Source organism: Bubalus bubalis, chromosome 5, assembly GCF_019923935.1.
Source record: "Bubalus bubalis isolate 160015118507 breed Murrah chromosome 5, NDDB_SH_1, whole genome shotgun sequence".
Taxonomy (NCBI): Eukaryota; Metazoa; Chordata; class Mammalia; order Artiodactyla; family Bovidae; genus Bubalus; species Bubalus bubalis.
This window is the reverse complement of record NC_059161.1, coordinates 12888334-12909924: the sequence shown is the minus strand read 5'-3', so window position 1 is coordinate 12909924 and position 21591 is coordinate 12888334.

The window sequence follows — 21591 nt, the reverse complement described above, 5'->3', positions numbered from 1 at the left end:
GTGCCTACCTCTAAGGACCTTGGGCTTCCCTGGTGGCTCAGGCAGCAAAGAATCTGCCTGCAATGCAGGAGACCCAGCTTCAATCACTTTCACACTTTTAAGGACCTTACTTTCTAATGGAGAGGACCAACAATAATCTGTACAAATAAGTTCCTAGAATGTTAGCCCTAGGGAAGATCACAATGAGATGGTTGTTGTTGCTGTTTAGTCGCTAAGTTGTGTCCAACTCTTTTGCAACCTCATTGACTGTAGCCCGCCAGCCTCCTCTGTCAATGGGATTTCCCAGGCAAAAATGAGTGGGCAGGACCTGTGGATATTTAAGGGAAGAACATAGCCAGCAGAGGGGATAGCAGATGCATATGCTCTCAGGTAGAGCGCCAAGCATGTTCCAGGAATAAGAAAAAGACCAATGTGCCCAGAACAGAGTGGGAAATGTAAAAAATTAATCTTCACCTATTTTTTTTCAAGATGTGGCAATACGGTTTGTATTTCATATATCTTTCAAAATACCCCCTGGGAAATAACAAGACCAGAAAGCTTCCCTTGTAGCTCAGTCAGTAAAGAATCTGCCCGCAATGCAAGAGATGTGAATTCAATTCCTGGGTCGGGAAGATTCCCTGGAGAAGGAAATGGCTAACTTACTCCAGTATTCTTGCCTGGAGAATCCCATGGACAGAGGAGCCTGGCGGGCTACAGTCCATGGGGTCGCAAGAGTTGGACACAACTTAGCGATCAAACTGCCACCAGAGAGCTTAAGAGACTTGTCCAAGGTTACTAATGTCTGAGCTGGTGTCCCATACCCTTGACCTCATGGCATTTATATCATAACTGATAGTGCTTCCAAGAAATTAATTAGATGGAAACTTTAAAGACTAGTGATTATAAAACTGGAATGATCTAGGATCCTTGCTTTGTCTTCATTCACAGGCTTTCAGTTTCTTAAATGCCATTACAGAGGCTCCTTAACTCATTCAGTGTTAACAATTTGTTCATTTATAAATTTGCTAGAGTTCTGATTTTATAAAAACACACTTTGATGGCAAATTAAATCTATATATGTGTTTTTTCATCTTATCTCTGACTCAGTGAATGACTGATAAATGGGATGTCCTCTGTCTTCCTGCAAACTGTCCACATGCACCAGTAATTTTGGCTTAGTTCTTTGCTTTTTGACATAAGCATTTGCTTGTTGTTCATGTTCTTGACCGGGATTCTACTTTACTTCACCCAGTACAGGCTGACAAATTTCAGGTAACTTTTTTTTTGTTGAGTAATAAAAACACTAAGATAAACTTTAGTGTGTGTGCATGTGTATGTGTTTGTGTGTATACCTAGACACATATTTCATTTCTCTGAAAGAGATAATTTTAGACACAAGTGCTTTATTCTGATATTGAAAACTTTCATAAAAAATGTTGGCGATCATTCCTCTCTCTTTTCTTTTCCTCCTCCTCTCTTTTTAATTCTCAGACTATTTCATCCTAAAGCCATCAAGTGGGGCAGAGACAGGTAGGGAGAGATGGTGATGGTCATGGAGCCACCATGAATCAAAGTGAGACATCAGAATAAGCACAGTGTCAGAAGACATCCAGTAGAGGAAGAGCACTCGCAGTGTGAATGGGTTACATGCCTGGAGATTAATTAAATGTGCTCAGTGTAATGGAAGCCAGGTTTCTCATCTCAGAGGAAGAATGAAATTCTCAACAAATATTAAAATGAAAACCAGAATATATTCGGAAGCGTTCAGTTGAAATGGAAAGCATCGGCATCCTTATCTATATCTACTTAATGCCGACAGATCTCCTCCAGACTCCTCGGGATCATCCGCAGGAAAAGTCTCTGAGTAACACTGACTTCTCATGGTTCACTGATGCTTTTATTTAAAGGGTTGCAGAGGCAAATATTGTGCTGGATATGCTATTGCAATCCTGTTGATATTGTTGAGGCAGCGTACTTACCTATGACCATGCTGACCCAACAGGATGAACTATATACTCTTACATGAGTTTGTACTTTAACCAAGGGCAAAATTGCCAATATTTTCCCTGACAGTGGACATATTTTGAAGTAGTTCATGATTTTGGAATGTCATGGAAGTAACATGTCTTCCTTACTTTCAGCAGAAATAAAATTTAAAATGGCCTTTGTGGCCAGGAATTACTGAATATGATACTATTACCTGCCATTTTAGCTCTTAGTGAGATTCTGGGGCTTTCTACACTTGACTTTCTGGAAGCTAGAGGACACCACCTTGCTAACCTTTCTACAGGATTGCTGCCTTTCAAGGAACCATCAGCAGCAAGATCTCTGTCATGGTCTGAAGGGCTATGTCCTCAAATGATAAGAAAAATTGGCTAGAAAAGCCCAGTTATTGGTCTCAAAAAAGGAAAAACGAGATTGGAAATTCAAAAAATACTGGTTTAAAAAACAGAAAGAGAGAAATATTGGTTCAGATCAAATAATAACCTACCCCTACTGGAGGTGCTAAAACCCACCCCTCCCCCACTGTAAATGCATCAAAACCTTGATGTATGACAAAGTGAGAGGACTCCTGAATCGGTGCTGGGGATGGGGGTGGGGGTGGGAACACTAACAAGACCAAAAGCGTGCCTGCCTCACGTGTTCTACCTGTCTGAAACACAACCCAAGGAAGCCTGATGGTACTGCTTCCTGACATTTCAAACTTGCCCATTTCAAATGGACCATCCAAACTCGTACAACTTCCTCATTCAATGGGCATAATTTGTGTCAGTCATGGTCTGTGTGTTTTCATGGGCTTCTCAGGTGGCTCAGTGAGGAAGAATCCATCTGCCAATGCAGGAGACCCAGGTTCGATCCTTGGGTTGGGAAGATCCCCTGGAGGAGGAAATGGCAACCCACTCCAGTATTCTTGCCTGGAGAATCCCATGGACAGAGGAGCCTGGTGGGCTACAGTCCATGGGGTCCCAAAAGAGTTGGATAGGACTCAGCAACTAAACAACAATAATGATCAGAAATGTTTAAAGGCTACTTATTTTTAAAAGAGTAATCACACCACTTATTTTGTCCGGTAACTCTGTACCTGGGAAAGCACATTTTAGGGATTTGCACAGTATTTTTTGCTGATGGGATAATGCATGGTAAACAAAATAAATTCATTTTGAAGGACACATATGAAATGAAAACCCTTGTCATTAAGGAATTTATGATATTTTTGTTGAGTGAAAAAAGAAACATATGAAATACCTTTAGGATTTCTGAATTATGTGCTAGTTATCATGTACGTTTTGGGAAGGACAAGAAGAATATGGACTTCAGCATTTACAGGTGGGTTCATGAAGCCATGAAAAGTTAGGAGAAAGTTCTAAGTCTGAGTCACTGCATGAATTGAGGTGCAGAGATGAAACTGAGCTTGGCCAGTTTGTCAGCTATGAGGTAACTCACTCCTGGCTTAGGGAGTGTGTGTTGATCAGCAGGTGGATGGAGTGGGGACCACACAACTAGATGTAACTTCCTGCCAAAATATGAAAGTTCATATTTGCTGTTATGTCCAGAGGTGCTTATTATATTATTAAATACATACACGCAGGCATATATACATATTAGAAGAGAGCTATACATGGACCAGGCTTCCCAGAAGGCACTAATGGTAGCCACCTGCTAATGCAGGAAACATAAGAGATGTGGGTTCACTCCCTGGGTGGGGAAGATCCCCTAAAGGAGGGCATGGCAACCCACTCCGGTATTCTTGCCTGGAGACTCCCATGGACAGAGGAGCATGGCAGGTTACAGTCCGTAGAGTTGCACAGAGTTGGACGTTATTGAAGTGACTTAGCACACATACATGCATACATGGACCAATCATAAAAATGCCATGAGCTAAGGATTAAGATGAAAACAATTCTGTGATCTTGAAGTCTTTTATGGGAACAAAACAAAAAAGAAATAATAGCAAAAACACAGTAATGCTTTGCAAGCCCAATGATCCAAGAGCCTTACTTTATATCAGATCAGATCAGATCAGTCGCTCAGTCGTGTCCGACTCTTTGCGACCCCATGAATCGCAGCACGCCAGGCCTCCCTGTCCATCACCAACTCCCGGAGTTCACTGAGATTACTTTATATACCCATTAATAAATGAGAAAACAGAGTAGAGCTACTGTGGTAGAAAGTAATCCTCCTCAAACCGGTAATTTGCTCCCATTCATTTCCCTGGTGAATTGCAAGCAGATGTGATACAAGTTATTGCTGAATCAAGATGAGAAATACTACTTTTTTGTGTGAAATTTCTGAGATCTAGGAGTCATTACACTGGCATTAAGTAGCTTATGCCGACTAATACGTTACATTATGAAAACCTTCACATCTTCCAAATTCCAGACTTACAAAATCGATATGATTCATATCACATAAAGGATTCATAGCTTTACCAAGAGAGTTAATGATGAAACAAGTCTGTAATGCATCAAGAAAATGAAACATTCAAACTGAATTGTCCTGATATGAGTCAGGTTTTTGCATGACGCCCTTGGGGTAAATTTCTTACTCTGTTATGTTTTTGTTTGCTCATCTATAAAAGGGGGAATAAAATTAAATACTTTTATATTCTCATAAGATGACTATGAGTATCAAATGATAAAGGGTGTATAAAAACTTAAATTAATCTCCAAAATGTACAAGCAACACATGTAGCTCAATTCCAGAAAAAAGAAAAAACAATCAAAAAGCGGGCAAAAGACCTAAATAGACATTTCTCCAAAGAAGACATGCAGATGGCTAACGAATACATGAAAAGATGCTCAGCATCACTCATTATCAGAGAGATGCAAATCAAAACCACAATGAGGTACCATCTCACACTGGTCACATCAAAACGACTGCAAGCAATAAATGCTGGAGGGAGTGTGGAGAAAAGGGAACCGTCTTACATTGTTGGTAGGAATGCAAACCGGTACAGCCACTATGTTCTCCACATGGAGAACAGTGTGGAGATTTCTTTAAAAACTGGGAATAGAACTGCCATATGACCCAGCAATCCCACCGCTGGGCATACACCCCAAGGAAACCAGAATTGAAAGAGGCACATGTATCCCAACATTCATTGCAACAGTATTTACAATAGCTAGGACACGGAAGCAAACCTAGATGTCCATCAGCAGATGAATAGATAAGGAAGTTGTGGTACATTTACACCATGGAATATTACTCAGCTATAAAAAGGAACACATTTGAGTCGGTTCTAATGAGGTGGATGAACCTGGAGCCTATTATTCAGAGTGAAGTAAGTCAGAAAGAGAAGGACAAATACTGCACATTAACGCATATATATGGAATTTGGAAAAATCGTTCCGACGGTCCTACATTCATGGCAGCAAGGGAGACACAGATATAAAGATTTGGACTCATTGGAGAAGGCAAGAATGGATGATTTGAAAGGACAACACTGAAACGTGCACATTACCATATGTAAAATAGATGACCAGTGTAATTTCGATGCATGAAGCAGAGCACCCAAAGCCAGTGCTCTGGGACAACCCAGACAGATGGAGTAGGGAGGGAGGTGGGAGGGGGGTTCAGGATGGAGGGGACACATGTATACCTGTTGCTGATTCATTTTGATGTAAAGCAAAAACCATCACAACATTGTAAAGCAATTATCCTCCAATTAAAATTAATTAAGAATTGACAACAACAAAACTTTAACAAATACAAGGTCTTCTTTGACGACTTATTTTTTCTTTACAGAAGATATTTCCTCAAGAATCAAGAGACCAGGTACAAGGCTTAATTGTTAGCACCCTCAATAACTGAAAATAAATAAGAAATTATTAAATATTAATGAATAACAAGATATTTGATCAGTATATAAAACTCATAAGAAACACTGAGAAATATATTTGCATGTAAGTGAATCAATTCATGGCAAATAAATTGGGAAAAATGGAAACCATGACAGACTTTATTTTGGGGGGCTCCAAAATCACTGCAGATGGTGACTGCAGCCTTGAAATTAAGAGACGCTTACTCCTTGGAAGAAAAGCTATGACCAACCTAGACCGCATATTAAAAAGCAGAGACATTACTTTGCCAACAAAGGTGCGTCTAGTCAAGGCTACGGTTTTTCCAGTAGTCATGTATGGATGTGAGAGTTAGATTTGTAAAGAAAACTGAGCGCCAAAGAATTGATGCTTTTGAACTGTGGTGTTGGAGACACCTAATGTAAAGAACTGACTCATTTGAAAAGACCCTGATGCTGGGAAAGATTGAAGGCAGGAGGAGAAGGGGACGACAGAGGATGAGGTAGTTGGATGGCATCACCGACTCAATACACATGAGTTTGAGCAAGCTTCCGGCGATGGTGATGGACAGAGAGGCCCTGCGTGCTGCAGTCCATGGGGTCGCAAGGAGTCCATCACGACTCAGCGACTGAACTGACTGAAATTCTCAGTTTGACCACTAGATGGAAGCATTCCTCCAAAATTGTTCTACATTAGCACGTCTTCTTACTATAAAGAATCCGCCTGCAATGCGGGAGACCAGGGTTGGATCTCTGGATAGGGAAGGTCCCTGGAGGAGGGCATGGCAACCCAGTCCAGTATTGCCTGGAAAATCCCATGGACAGAGGAGCCTGGTGGGGTACAGTCCGTGAGGTTGCAAAGAGTCCGACGCAGTTGAGTGACTAACACTGGCACGTCAATAGGTCTGTTAATGCAAATATAGTTACATTTCTCTAATGAGAAATAGAACTTCGGAGCATATCCTGCACGTAAAAAACATGTATAATATTATGTAATATTATGTAATTGGATTACAATAGTGTAACACATATTTTAAAAAATGATTCTACCAAGATGGTAGATTTGTTCATTTTGTTTGCTACTGTAGATAATTTAAAGATACCCAGGAATAAAATGGAGTAATGAGAAAGACATAATGAAAGCCTATAAGTGGATGATCTACCCAACTCAGAGAATCACCTTCCCATTTTTAACACATTCTCAGCCATGCCTTTATACGTATTGTCCCTGGGCTTGGAATTTCTGCAAAATCCTAGCTTTTCCAGGTGCTAATTGCTCTCAGCTTTTTTCCTGGCCTTCATCCTAAGGGCAAAAAAGACCCGTTTCTCCTCTGTGTGCTTTCCTTCACCTGCACTGCCTGTGCTTATCAGCACTGTAGCAATCCCCTATAGATGACTGTCTTCAGATGACTCAGTGACTGTAAAACAACAGAGTTGTAAAAGCCCAGAATTTCTTACATTGTTTTGTGAATGTGGAAATGCTCTTTAAAGCTGTTATGTTAATTTTATAACAATGTTGTAATATAAAAGAATGTAGATAACCTTATTTCAGAACTTGCTTGAACTCATTGTATGACTAATAACTAATGATATGAATAAAAACAGATAACCTGGAGTTACGGAATTTGAACAGGTCTGAACCACATAAAGGAAATATACCCCTTGGCTCCTTGGCAACACTTTCAAGAAACTTTTATGAAATTACTGCTGTCACCTGCTGCTCAAGGAGATGGTCTTCTGCTGCTGCTGCTAAGTCGCTTCAGTCGTGTCCGACTCCATGCGACCCCATAGACGGCAGCCCACCAGACTCCCCCGTCCCTGGGATTCTCCAGGCAAGAACACTGGAGTGGGTTGCCATTTCCTTCTCCAATGCATGAAAGTGAAAAGTGAAAGTGAAGTCACTCAGTTGTGTCCGACTCTTAGTGACCCCACGGACAGCAGCCCACCAGGCTCCTCCGTCCATGGGATTTTCCAGGCAAGAGTACTGGAGTGGGGTGCCATTGCCTTCTCCGGATGGTCTTCTAGCCAATTTTAAAGAGCAAACATCTAAATTTATTACCATGTTAGGTCCTGTGAGATGTGAGTTAGATTAATCTCCTTTGTGTACAGTGTTTGGATTTTTTGAAGGTTTATCTAATATCAGAATTACTATCACATTATTAAAGCTCACCTTCTGTAACTCCAGATCTGTTTTACTACATGTAATACATATTTTGTACTTAGTGGAGACTCTTTACTAAGCTAATCACATTGCATCCCTAAATGATAGGATATCAGTAAGAATTGGATGATTATGCATTTTTCCAGACTGGTATAAAAATCTTAATTTTGAATAAGTAATTTAAAATGGACATTTTAGCTTAGGTTACAGTTATCAGTTTATTGCATTTTGAAAAACAATGATTAAACTTCATGACGTTATTGAAGCGTTCTTATGTTGTGGTGGTAGAAAGAAAATAATAAAACAGCTACCATGTATAGTACTTCACAGTCTGTAAAAGGTGTTTAATACACTATTTCATTTGATTGATAGGAGAGTCTCTAAAGACAAGGAAGGGGAATAGGATTGATTTATTTACAAAAAAAGAACTAGAAACTCATGGATTTAAGTGACTTGCTTACCACTGTAGAACTAATCAGACAGAGATTAGCTTGCAGTCCTGGTCTCCTAACCTCTGACCCCACATGTTCTCATAATCATCCAAATGTACTGACTGCAAGCCAGAAACCCCAGTCTGATTTCTGTCACTTAAGGCCATATAAACATTAGTACCTATAGAGTTTGAATTTTATTCTCCTTGGTTGAAAAAAATGAATATTACTACCTATCTATTCTGTTTGACAAGATTACTATAAAGTCCCTCCAACCTGGTAAGTCCTATTTGAGGTATTGTGATTTCTGAAAAATATGTGTAGTAATTGATCTTGTAGGCCTGTGAAGCCAAAAGCATTAGTTATTGCAGTGGCGGTGGGGTGAGGTGGAGGACATCTTTTAGGTTATACAGGCATTTGCTTACATCATAGATTATTGAAAGCATAGAACTTGAAATCAGATAAAAGTAAAATTGAGTGAGTGAGTGAGTGAAGTCGCTCAGTCATGTCCAACTCTTTGCGATCCCATGGACTGTAGCCTACCAGGCTCCTCTGTCCATGGGATTTTCCAGACAATAGTCCTGGAGTGGATTGCCATTTCCTTCTCCAGGGGATCTTCCCAACCCAGGGATTGAACCCAGGTCTCCCGCATTGTAGAGAGACGCTTTATCGTCTGAGCCACATTCTCCTATTCATATTAGTACTGCTCATCCATTTACCAGTAGTGTGACTTCTGGCCTTTAATTAATAATAACAAATCACCATATGTGTCTGTTTTAAGAGAATCTTTAAGCTAAACCACTGACAGATTTAAATTTTTTATTTTATGCAGTTATGGAAGAAATGTTAATAGCAACAAAGTAATCCTATTTTAGCTTCAAAAAACGTTTTGGTCAAGCTTATATGAAATAGGTACCATAACCACACTGTGGCACTCTTTGCTTACTTATGACTTTTCAATTTACATTTTGTCAGTAAACTGTGCTGGTCAATGCAGTGCCATGTTATTCCCGGGGAATGCATTGTCTTTTCTTACATATTCTTAAGTATTGTAATCCTTTGTTACAAGGTTTCATAAAGATTAAAACAGTAATCCCAGACAAATGAAAAGCAAAAAAAAAAATTATCTTAATGTTGTAGCATCAAATTCGCAAAACCCTATAGCTTCTTGGTTTTGATTGTGTAACAGTGTGTGTGTGCTCCCACACAACACAACTTAGTAATGAAAGAACAAACTCAGCGACATTCCAACAAACCACCTGCTTGACCATCTGAGCCACCAGGGAAGTCGCTTAATTAACACTCCCCACAAAACCTTCATATCAAACAGGAGACTTAGTTCCCAGGTGACTTCATTCCCAGAGGTTGCTGCCATAATGTGCTACAACTTGAGATGCTGAAAGTATGACTTATCAGGCAGAGAAACAAAATGGTAGCCTTAGCTGAGAGAAGATAAACCCAAGCAACAAATATTAACTGAGGATCTTATTATAGTTCAACCATTGGAATCCATTACATCCAGATGTGACCCACATGTCCCCAACAATAAGATGTTCAAAATTTTTTCCCCACCAGAGACTCTCCATGAACTATCTGGAAGAAGAATAGGCAGTGGTACTGGGAAAAATCTAGAACAATCTGGACAGGAAGACATACGGGCTTGCTAGAGGGTGAAGCAGCTAGAAGAATGACTTCCTCAGGAAATCTAACCAAAAGATACCCCAGTGGGGTAGAAAAGGTCAGTGACTCCCAATCTGATGTGTCAAGCACCCAAGAGATACTTCTCCAATGGCTTCTATTGCATTTGGAACAATACATGATGGCTAAAAGCCACCGCATGACTGGGCTACTTTTTTAACCTCATTTCTTATGATATTTTTTTTTTTTCTCCTGTAAATGTTCCCCTTCAGCCATGCAGTCTGGAAACTTACCAGGTCCTCTCTCATATCAGGACCTTTGCTCATCCTTTTCTTTGACTGGATTCTTTCTCACTCGGATACTTGCTTAGTTAGTCTTCCCCACTTGAGGATACCATCACAGTGTGCAAAGCAGAAACTGTGGCTACTGCCTGCTGCTCTTAGATTATTTTTCTCCATAGGACTCATCACCATTTGACATAATGTACTATATAGTGTGGACTTCCCAAGTGGCTCAGTGGCGAACAATCTGCCTGCCAATGCAGGAGAAGCTGGAGACGCGGGTCTGATCCCTGGATCAGGAAGATCCCTTGGAGGAGGAAATGGCAACCTACTCCAGTATTCATGCCAGGATAATCCCATAGACAAAGGCGCCTGGTGGGGCTACAGTCTATGGGGTCACAAAGAGTCGGACATGACTGAGCATGCATGCAGGCGCAGACGATACAGTGTAGACACTATGTATTTGGTTGATTTTCAGTACGTTCCAAGATGGCAGCTTGCCTTGTCCCCTTTCGTAACCTCAGTGACCAGAATAGTAAATATTTATGGATGGAATTGTGATTATTTTGCTAAAAGTGTGGACAGTTTTTTTCTTCCCATTGCCATTGAAGGACCATGACGTATTCAACCGAATAAGTTTGGCACGCAGACCGTATACGCTAGACACAGTAGCAGGTGTACAATAGCAGTGATCAAGACTAAGTCCCTTCGAGGACTTTGGGCAAGTAAACAGTTAATTACATACAGGGTAATAAGATGATGCATTTCCAAGGTGCTCTAGGTGACCATAATATGGGCACCCAACCCAGGTCTAAAAAGTCAGAATATATATCCAAGAGGAGATGGCATCAAAGAGGGGCGTGAAGGACAAGTAGAAGTTAGCCAAAGAGAAGAGGGAAGAATATTACAAATGTGCAAAAGGCACAAAAGTTGTGCCAAATGGAAATCACATGAAAAAATGTCTTAAAACTATCTTTTGTTTTTCCTACTAACCAAGGATCTTGAGTTGCAAATATCTTAATAGACTCCCACTATGCATTGGAGTGGAATGTCTCCTCAATTTCCTGTTGCTTAAGAAGAGTCACATCCTGGCCTAGGAGGAGAGTCAAGTGTTGTGAACAACAGATCTGGATTTGGAATCTTGTTTACTTAACAGCTGAGTGTTTGAGCCAAGTGTTCTAAGCCTGAATTTCCAATTGTAAAACAAGAACGCCATTACCCACTGCATTAGGTGGCTGTGAGCATTCACTTGTAAAAGCCAAAGATCCCACTGGAGGCCAGGAACAGATTTAGAACTGAAGCTGCAGTTGCAAAGATGGGTAAGAACACTGCCCTCTTGGAGTTATACCCAATTTAAGTGTCTATGTGGGCTAGGGGAAGAAGCAGACATTTAACAAACAAATTTAAACAGAAATGACATAGAAACACGAACATGAGGGCAAGATGAAATAGAGAAGTGGAGTGGGGGTTATTTTGGATCAGGTGACCATGGGTATTTTCTCAGAGGAAATATAATTTCATGAAAACCTAAAGATTAGGAAGAAGCAATTGCAGGAATTTGTGGGGGATGAAATTCTAAGCAGAATCAACAATCAGTATTAAGGCCTGGGGCTGAAATGACTTCAGGGTGTTTGAGGCAAAGAATGTAAAGTGTATATTGGATGGAGGCGATGGATGCCCCATGCAGCTCATACCTAGGATGAGATATCAGGTCAGGAGGGCAGGTGAGGATTAGATTAGGATCTTCCCACCAGCTTTATGGAGGCATAATTGACAATTAAAATTGTAATATATTTAAAGGGTACAATGGGATGATTTGATTTGCATTGGGAAATGACTGCAATCAAGTTAATTAACACATCTTTCATTTCACATACTAACCTTTTAATTTTTTTTGTTTGCTTGCTTTTTAAAAAATCATATCTCTTCCCACTTTATTTTTTAAATGATTTTATTTATTTATATATTTTTGGCTGTCCTGGGTCTTTGTTGCTGCACACAGGCTTTCTCTAGATGCGGTGAGCATGGGCTTCTCACTGTGATGATTTCTCTTGTTGCAGAGAAGGGATCTAGGGCACAGGGCTTCATTAGTTTTGGCTCCCAGGCTCTAGAGTACAGGTTCAGTAGTTGTACAGGGGCTTAGTTGCCAGGGGGCAAGTGGGATCTTCCCGGACTGGGGATCAAACTGTTATCTCCTGCATTGGCAGGCAGATTCTTTACCACTGAAGCCCTGTTTGCTTGTATTCAGTGAGAACACTTGCAATCTACCCTGTTAGCAAATTTCAAGTACACTATAATAGCCTCTAGTGACTATGCTGTACATTAGATACTCAGAATATTCATAAGAATTAATATTCTTAATTACAGTGTCAATTCCATCTAAATTTTTAGATGCCAGTAAGAGTTTATATTCCTTCCGCAAAAGATTCTTATTTGGTTTACTTACCAAAACATCAAGGGGTTGCAATTAGTCGTATTACCAGGAATTAAACAGTCATGTTTGTCGATTCACAGTCAGTGATAAACACATCACAATTTCAACATCGCTGACAGTGACGCCGAGACACCAGTGATTATAAGATGTCAATTTTGAAGATGTTAAAACTTGAAAAAAAGTGCACTTTATGAATGATGAAATATGGAAAGTGAAAAGATAATCTAACTTTTGTAAACTGAACATTTCTTGAAAGTGAGGGTTTCTCAGTCGTGTCTGAATCTTTGCAACCCCATGGACTATACAGACCATGGAATTCTCCAGGCCAAAATACAGGAGTGGGTAGCATTTCTCTTCTCCAGGAGATCTTCCCAACCCAGGGATCAAACCCAGGTCTCCCACATTGCAGGTGGATTCTTCACCAGCTGGGCCACAAGGGAAGCCCAAGAATGCTGGAGTGGGTAGCCTATCCCTTCTCCAGCGGATCTTCCCAACCCAGGAATTGAACCCGGGTCTCCTGCATTGCAGGTAGATTCTTTAACAACTGAGCTATCAGGGATATAGGTATATAATTTACTTTTCTTAGAAAAATAAGTAGCTCCATATTACAAAGCTACCAAGTGACAGAAATTCAAACTCAAACCAGGGATTCTGGCTCTTGAATCTTATCTTTAAGTCTTTAAGCCATTTTTTTGAGTTTATTTCTATATATGGTGTGAGGGAAGGTTCTAATTTCTTTGATCTACATAAGGCTATCCTGGCGTCCCAACACCATTTGTTGAAGAGACTGTCTTTCTTCCATGCCTCCTTTGCTTTCGTGCCTCCTTTGCTGGAGATTAATTGACCGTAGGCCTGTGGGTTTATTTCTGGGCTCTTTCTTTTGTTTATCGCATCTATATGTTTGTTTTTGTCATGTCAGCTTTCTTTGATTAGCACTTGTATATATATTTATGTTAGAAATTTACCAAAAACTGTATCTTGATGTTTCAGGTGCATTTCTTTTAAATAGAATATATCTTATGTTTTTAAAAGTCTAGTTTCACAAAATTTTTTTGTTTCTGGAGAAGTTAGTCTATTCAAATTGGTTATGTTTATGAGGTCTTAGGTTTTATTTCTTCCATTTTATTTAGTGCATTCTATTTTTTCATTTCTGTGTTTTTAAAATTCTTTTTTCTCCAACTTTGTACTTTCTGCTAATTTGGGAGTTACACTTTTGTAATTTTATTCTTTTAATATTTGCTGATATAGTTAGCAAATTTCTATCAGATCAGATCAGTCGCTCAGTCGTGTCCAACTCTTTGCATCCCCATGATCCGCAGCACTCCAGGCCTCCCTGTCCATCACCAACTCCCGGAGTTCACTCAGACTCATGTCCATTGAGTCAGTGATGCCATCCAGCCATCTCATTCTCTGTCGTCCCCTTCTCCTCTTGCCCCCAATCCCTCCCAGCATCAGAGTCTTTTCCAATGAGTCAACTCTTCGCATGAGGTGGCCAAAGTACTGGAGTTTCAGCTTCAGCATCATTCCTTCCAAAGAAATCCCAGGGCTGATCTCCTTCAGAATGGACTGGTTGGATCTCCTTGCAGCCCAAGGGACTCTCAAGAGTCTTCTCCAACACCACAGTTCAAAAGCATCAATTCTTCAGCGCTCAGCCTTCTTCACAGTCCAACTCTCACATCCATACATGACCACTGGAAAAACCATAGCCTTGACTAGACAAACCTTTGTTGACAAAGTAATGTCTCTGCTTTTCAATATGCTACCTAGGTTGTTCATAACTTTCCTTCCAAGGAGTAAGCGTCTTTTAATTTCATGGCTGCAGTCACCATCTGCAGTGATTTTGGAGCCCAGAAAAATAAAGTCTGACACTGTTTCCACTGTTTCCCCATCTATTTCCCATGAAGTGATGGGACAGGATGCCATGATCTTCATTTTCTGAATGTTGAGCTTGAAGCCAACTTTTTCACTCTCCTCTTTCACTTTCATCAAGAGGCTTTTTAGTTCCTCTTCACTTTCTGCCATAAGGGTGGTGTCATCTGTATATCTGAGGTTATTGATATTTCTCCCAGCAATCTTGATTCCAGCTTGTGTTTCTTCCAGTCCAGCATTTCTCATGATGTACTCTGCATAGAAGTGAAATAAACAGGGTGACAGTATACAGCCTTGACGTACTCCTTTTCCTATTTGGAACCAGTCTGTTGTTCCATGTCCAGTTGTAACTGTTGCTTCCTGACCTGCATACAAATTTCTCAAGAGGCAGATCAGGTGGTCTGGTATTCCCATCTCTTTCAGAATTTTCCACAGTTTATTGTGATCCACACAGTCAAAGGCTTTGGCATAGTCAATAAAGCAGAAATAGATGTTTTTCTGGAACTCTCTTGCTTTTTCCATGATCCAGCGGATGTTGGCAATTTGATCTCTGGTTCCTCTGCCTTTTCTAAAACCAGCTTGAACATCTGGAAGTTCACAGTTCACATATTGCTGAAGCCTGGCTTGGAGAATTTTGAGCATTACTTTACTAGTGTGTGAGATGAGTGCAATTGTGTGGTAGTTTGAGCATTCTTTGGCATTGCCTTTCTTTGGGATTGGAATGAAAACTGACCTTTTCCAGTCCTGTGGCCACTGCTGAGTTTTCCAAATTTGATGGCATATTGAGTGCAGCACTTTCACAGCATCATCTTTCAGGATTTGGAATAGCTCAACTGGAATTCTATCACCTCCACTAGCTTTGTTCATAGTGATGCTTTCTAAGGCCCACTTGACTTCACATTCCAGGATGTCTGGCTCTAGGTCAGTGATCACACCATCATGATTATCTGGGTCATGAAGATCTTTTTTGTACAGTTCTTCTGTGTATTCTTGCCATCTCTTCTTAATATCTTCTGCTTATGTTAGGTCCATACTATTTCTGTCCTTTATCGAGCCCATCTTTGCATGAAATGTTCCTTTGGTATCTCTAATTTTCTTGAAGAGATCTCTAGTCTTTCCCATTCTGTTGTTTTCCTCTATTTCTTTGCATTGACCGCTGAAGAAGGCTTTCTTATCTCTTCTTGCTATTCTTTGGAACTCTACATTCAGATGTTTATATCTTTCCTTTTCTCCTTTCTATAGTCAACTTTAGGCAAATTTCTATAGTCAATTAATATTTTTCACCATCCTGTCAATCAATAAAAAGAACTTAAAATTCTGTATCCCAAATGATGCTTCTCTCAATTCATGACATTATTATCTAAAAATTTGTCCCACATATTAAACATTTTTATTATTGTTTTATATAGCCTACTTGTTCAATTTACTCAAGTTTAGCAGTTCTTTTTTTGGCTCATAATATGAGTGGAATATTTGACCTTCTTTGATCATTCTTCTTCATTCATTCATTCTTTGAAGATTCTTAGTGAAGCATTTTTGAGGTAATCTTGTTCAGTTTTCATTTACCAATTTTTGGAAAACCTCTTTATTTCAGGCTTGATATTGGGAGATAGTTTCTTTGGATACAAATTTTTGCATTGAACGTTATTTTATCTTAGCATTTCAAATATTTTATCTATCTACAATAGTAGATCTTAAAAATTTCAACAAATATAGAAGAAACATAAGCTCACAATTTGTAAATTCACTAAACACATGAGAAACAAGTCACCATAAGTAACATTAGCAGATATTCAAACTGAAAAATCAGACAAAAGTATTAAAATTCTTAGATACAGGATATACTTGATATATTTAAGAATTTCAAGTATGGTGAAATTAAAAGAGGCCATAAAAATTAACAAAGCAAATACCAAGGAAGTACTTTTATAAATAAATAATTGGAAAAATTGAAAAAATTCATTAAGCATGCTAGATTGAAGATTAGACAAAACCAAGGAAAAAATTAGTGAATTGGAGGATGATCTTAAGATATTACACAAACTCTAACATAGAAAGATAAAATAAAGCAAATTAAAGAGAGAGTGAGAGAAATAAAAAATAGAAGGAAAAGAGAATATTCTGAACAAAAGAAAAGAATGAGTCGGGGAAAGCAACATGAGAAGAAAGAATGGCTGAGATTTTTCTCAGAATTAAAAAAAAAAAAGCATCACAATTTATATTCAAGAACCCAAATGAACCCAAGTAGAATAGGAAAAAAGAAATCTATATATAGATTTTCTGCAGTGAAATTGAGAACCTCAAAGACAAACAAGAATATAAAAAGTACCAAAGAAACTATAAAGTAGAAAAGAAATTCTGAGGGCTGCCAAGTACATTTATGCAAGATGGACACTCTACACTTGTGGTTTTTCTATGAATTGTTTCCTTGGGAATTGAACAATGCTTATTCTGATCAGGCTTGTGCTGCATCCCAGTGTCTGCAAAAAGTGGTAACTAACTTGACAGCCGACTTGTCACTGGCAACAATAAAAATGATAGCTGGAGAGCTACTTAATAGCAACCTGTGAGGACTGTCAACCTGAATCTACTCCAGGCTAAACTTTTGACTTGCAGTTTTTGGGGCCACATTCATAAACTTTGTGTCACATGATTATCACCCAGTGGTTTATGACTTTTAAGGAAGACATTTTTCTTTTCAACTCCAGTCTACCCAGAGCCAAATCTGAGACTGGAAGTCACTTTCTTTGTGGCTGCAATTTACCTGGATCTTACATCGACTGTGGCATATCTCTGGGGACACCAGCTTCACGCAGCTGTCTCATTTTAACTTCTCTCTAGTCATACCTCTATACTTTAGTGGTCATTGAGTTGCAGACTCTAGACTACCTGGGATTATCAGAAATCTTTAGTTAGGTAGGTGGTTTATTTTTTATCCCTATGAAACATCACTTCTTGTTTAGTTTCACTAATTGTTCCCTTTTTGCCATAAACCACTACCGACTGGTCAGACACTTCCCTGTGAAGTATTTAAAACTCTATAAACTTGCCTCTGTAACCAGATATTCCTGCCTAGTTGTCCTTATTATATTTTTTTTTATGGTATCTCTAATAATGTGTGACTCTTACTTGCTTCCCTGTATTCTCCCAATTGATGACAAAGCCTTTAAGTATAGGAAGTGTTTTTGTTTTTGTTTTTTTAATTCATTTCTATGTCTCTAGGACCTCAGACAGTGTCTGGCTCATAATAATTTGGTGAATGAGTGAATGGATAATGAATGAGTCCTGTTCTTTTCTTGTTCTATGCCTTTGCTCATACTGTCCCTGTGTTTGAGATATTCATTTTCTTTGAATAGCTTCCGTGTTGATTATCTGCCTCAGATGCTACTTCTTGCTCACAGCCTTATTTGAAAGGATTTGTTCTATATTGCCATGGTAATGAATTACTTTCACATGGTCCTTGTCCCTTTATGCTTTGTTTTACACTGACTGTTTCATTCATTTATATGTTCCCCACAGTACCTGACATAATGCTGTACTTCAGGTAGACGCTAAATAAATGCTGCTTGATTTAACAGAAAAAATTGGGTCTAGATAGCAGCTTATTTCAGGGTCAAATTTTAAATCACATTATCCTGACCATTTGTTTAGTCTCTTGTTCCAGATATCTTTCTCCCATCCCCAAATGTTTTTATATTGTTAGAAGCTCAAACTCTGGCATTAATATTATGAATAGTAACAGTTTGTAGTATTTACTGAGTGCCTATCTTTGTCAGGCACTGTTCCAAGTGTCCCACATGTATGAAGTAGCGTAATCTTCCCTCCAAATGCAGTGGGTGATTTATCACTTTTAAAAATACAAGTGCTCTAGAAAGCTTAAGGAACTGTGAGTATTCCAAAAATAATGGAGCAGAAGATCAGCTTTATATTTGGATTTGATGAATGACTTTAAGTAACAAACTCATTGTATTTTGGTATCCAAATCTGTAGGATTAGAATACGCTATTCTAGCTTTATGGTACTTTTGCTCCCCCAAATAATATTTTTATAACCTGCTTCTTTATCTGAGAAGTGAGATTAACACTAACAATATTCTTCTGAAAATTAAGGTAGTGCATTTGAGAGATGCTAAAATGGTGCTTGACACACAATAAGTACCAAAATAATTCTTGTCAGGTTTGATCTGATGCAATAATCTCTTCATTTCTGGAATCTAAATTCATCTTCCAATTTTTGTTGTCACCAAACACAGGTATTTCTTAAAATGTGAAAGTTGTTAAGAAGGTTGTTCATTACCACCTTTCTCAGTGACAAGGTACTTCTCAACTTCTCTTTAAGGAGGAATTTTGAGCCGTTAAAATTATGTGAGTGGATTGCTTTATTTACTTTTTGCTAGAGGTCTAATGTTAGGGACACCAACTAAGCCAAAAAATTGAAGATAAATAAGAATTTTCAAAGAAATTATAACAACATGGCCTAAATCTGTGCAATTACAGACCCCTCTGCCCTAAATAGAGTATTTGAAAAACTGTGAAAGTTGTTTTGACATCCCGCTTAAATTCAACCATTAATAAGATGGAGAGCTTAAAGCAAAATCAGTTTACCAAACACTCAGAAGAATAATTTTCATCCTTTGGGTACTGGGCAGTGTACTAAGTTTAATGGAGCCCTACAAAGAATTTAGTACCCGTGTTTCTGTTCTCTTGACTATGTCCCCTGGGACCTCCCCCTCCTGCCAAAATGTTTATCAACATAGTTTTTAAAGAATACATTCAGTATTTTCTTAAAAGAATTTCCAGAACTAATTGCCAAGAAAAGAAATCTGTTTCCATTTCTTACACATGTTTCTGGCTTTGGAATAAATGCTATCTATTTCTGTGGTTCCTTTTGATTCTGCTGCTGCTGCTAAGTCACTTTAGTCGTGTCCGACTCTGTGCAACCGCATAGACGGCAGCCCCCCGTCCCTGGGATTCTCCAGGCAAGAACACTGGAGTGGGTTGCCATTTCCTTCTCCAGTGCATCAAAGTGAAAAGTGAAAGTGAAGTCACTCAGTCGTGTCCGACTCTTAGCGACCCCATGGATTGCAGCCCACCAGGCTCCCCCGTCCCTGGGATTTTCCAGGCAAGATTCTAGTTTATGCCAAATGATTTTTGGTGTCTATTGCCTTTTCAGCCCATTGATTAAGGAAATACAAGCAGAATCAGCACTGACTCTAAGCTTAACCTTATCTCATTAATGATATATTTTATGCATTATTTTTTTGTCTCAGAGTCTAGATAAAATTATGTCTGGTATAGGGGAGGCACTTAATAAGTATTTGTTAAATGAGTCAATAAAGGGCCATTTGTCAGTTGGAGATGTCATTCTCCCACCATCTCCTTTCTCATGCCCATTCAGATTCCTGACATTTGGTCTATTGTTCTGTCCCGCTCTTGAGCTCAACTCACACATCCCTCTCTTTTCATCAAGAGGTGATAAAATTCCCCTCTCTTGCTTCTCATCATGGACTCTACTAAAAATTCCTGTATGATGTAACTCCAGGACCTGTAATATCAATTAATTAATCAAATCCATTCTCCTTTATGATCTGCTATTGATTTTTTAGCTATTTGATCACTCCAAATGCACCTTTTCTGTTTAGCCCATTGATAATAACTCTCTAAGACCACAACAAGCTGGCGGTGGGGGTAAGGGGTGATGCTGTTGGTATATGGATGTTTTTATATATGTTTTTATACTTCCTCTTAAATCTCACCTATTTTACTTTCAAATAAGACCACCTACCTCACTAGTTTTTTATCATGATGCTAGAGGTCTGGTACTAATATTAAGACTGTTTTGCTTGTTCAAACATGTATGAGTAATGAAATACTCATGATGAAATGAGTATTTCAAATGAAATGAGACTTTCACATGAAAGTCTCCTCTGAAGCCCTTTTCTAGCACCTGGAGGAGAGAGCCAATATGCTAACTATGATTGACTGAATACAGCCCCTGAATACAGCTCAAAATTGTGAATGATGATTGGGTTTTTGCTGCTGTTGTTGTTTTTTAAACATGTATATAGTGCTTTTTATATACCAGTGAAAATTAAAGTGTAAGTGTTAGTCACTCAGTCATGTTTGACTATTTGCATCCCCATGGACGGTAGCCCACCAGGCTGCTCTGTCTATGAGATTTCCCAGGCAAGAAAACTGGAATGGGTTACTATTTTCTTCTCCAGGGGATCTTCTCAACCCAGGAATTGAATCAGGATCTCCTGCATTGCAGGCAACTCTTTACTATTTGAGTCATCAGGGAAGCCCCATTATATACAAGTACCTGTTCTAAATATTAACCATTTGAAATTTAAGACAATTCTATAAGATAGAAACCATTCCTGTGCTCATTTTACAGGTGTGGAAACAAACTTTTCTGAACCACAGAAAAAATAAGCAACGTGCTCAATGTTCCTTAGGTAGTAAGTGGCAGAGTTGGGCTGTGAACCCAGGGGCCATTGCTCCAGCACCCACGTTCTAACACTGCTCTGTTGTTCTTGGGACTGAAGATTTTACTGTCTTCAAGAGAATGACTGGAAATGTATTGTGTTTGAAGGCTTAAATTCGTTTTTTTTCTCCCTCTACAAATCACTCTCTTGTACTTCCCTGATGGCTCAGCTGGTAAAGAATCCACCTGCAATGCAGGTTTGATCCCTAGGTTGGGAAGATCCCCTGGAGAAGGGAAAGGCTACCCACTCCAGTATTCTGGCCTGGAGAATTCCATGGGGACTATACAGTCCATGGGGTCATAAATAGTCAGCCATGACTGAATGAATGACTTTCACTTTTTATATAAGAACAAAAGTGATTCTGGACTATTTCAACAGAAAAGGAATTTGTTGAAAGGATGTTCAGTTTGGTTCAGTTCAGTTGCTCAGTCATATCCGACTCTTTGTGACCCCATGGACTGTAGCACACCAGGCCTCCCTGTCCATCACCAACTCCTGGAGCCTGCTCAAACTC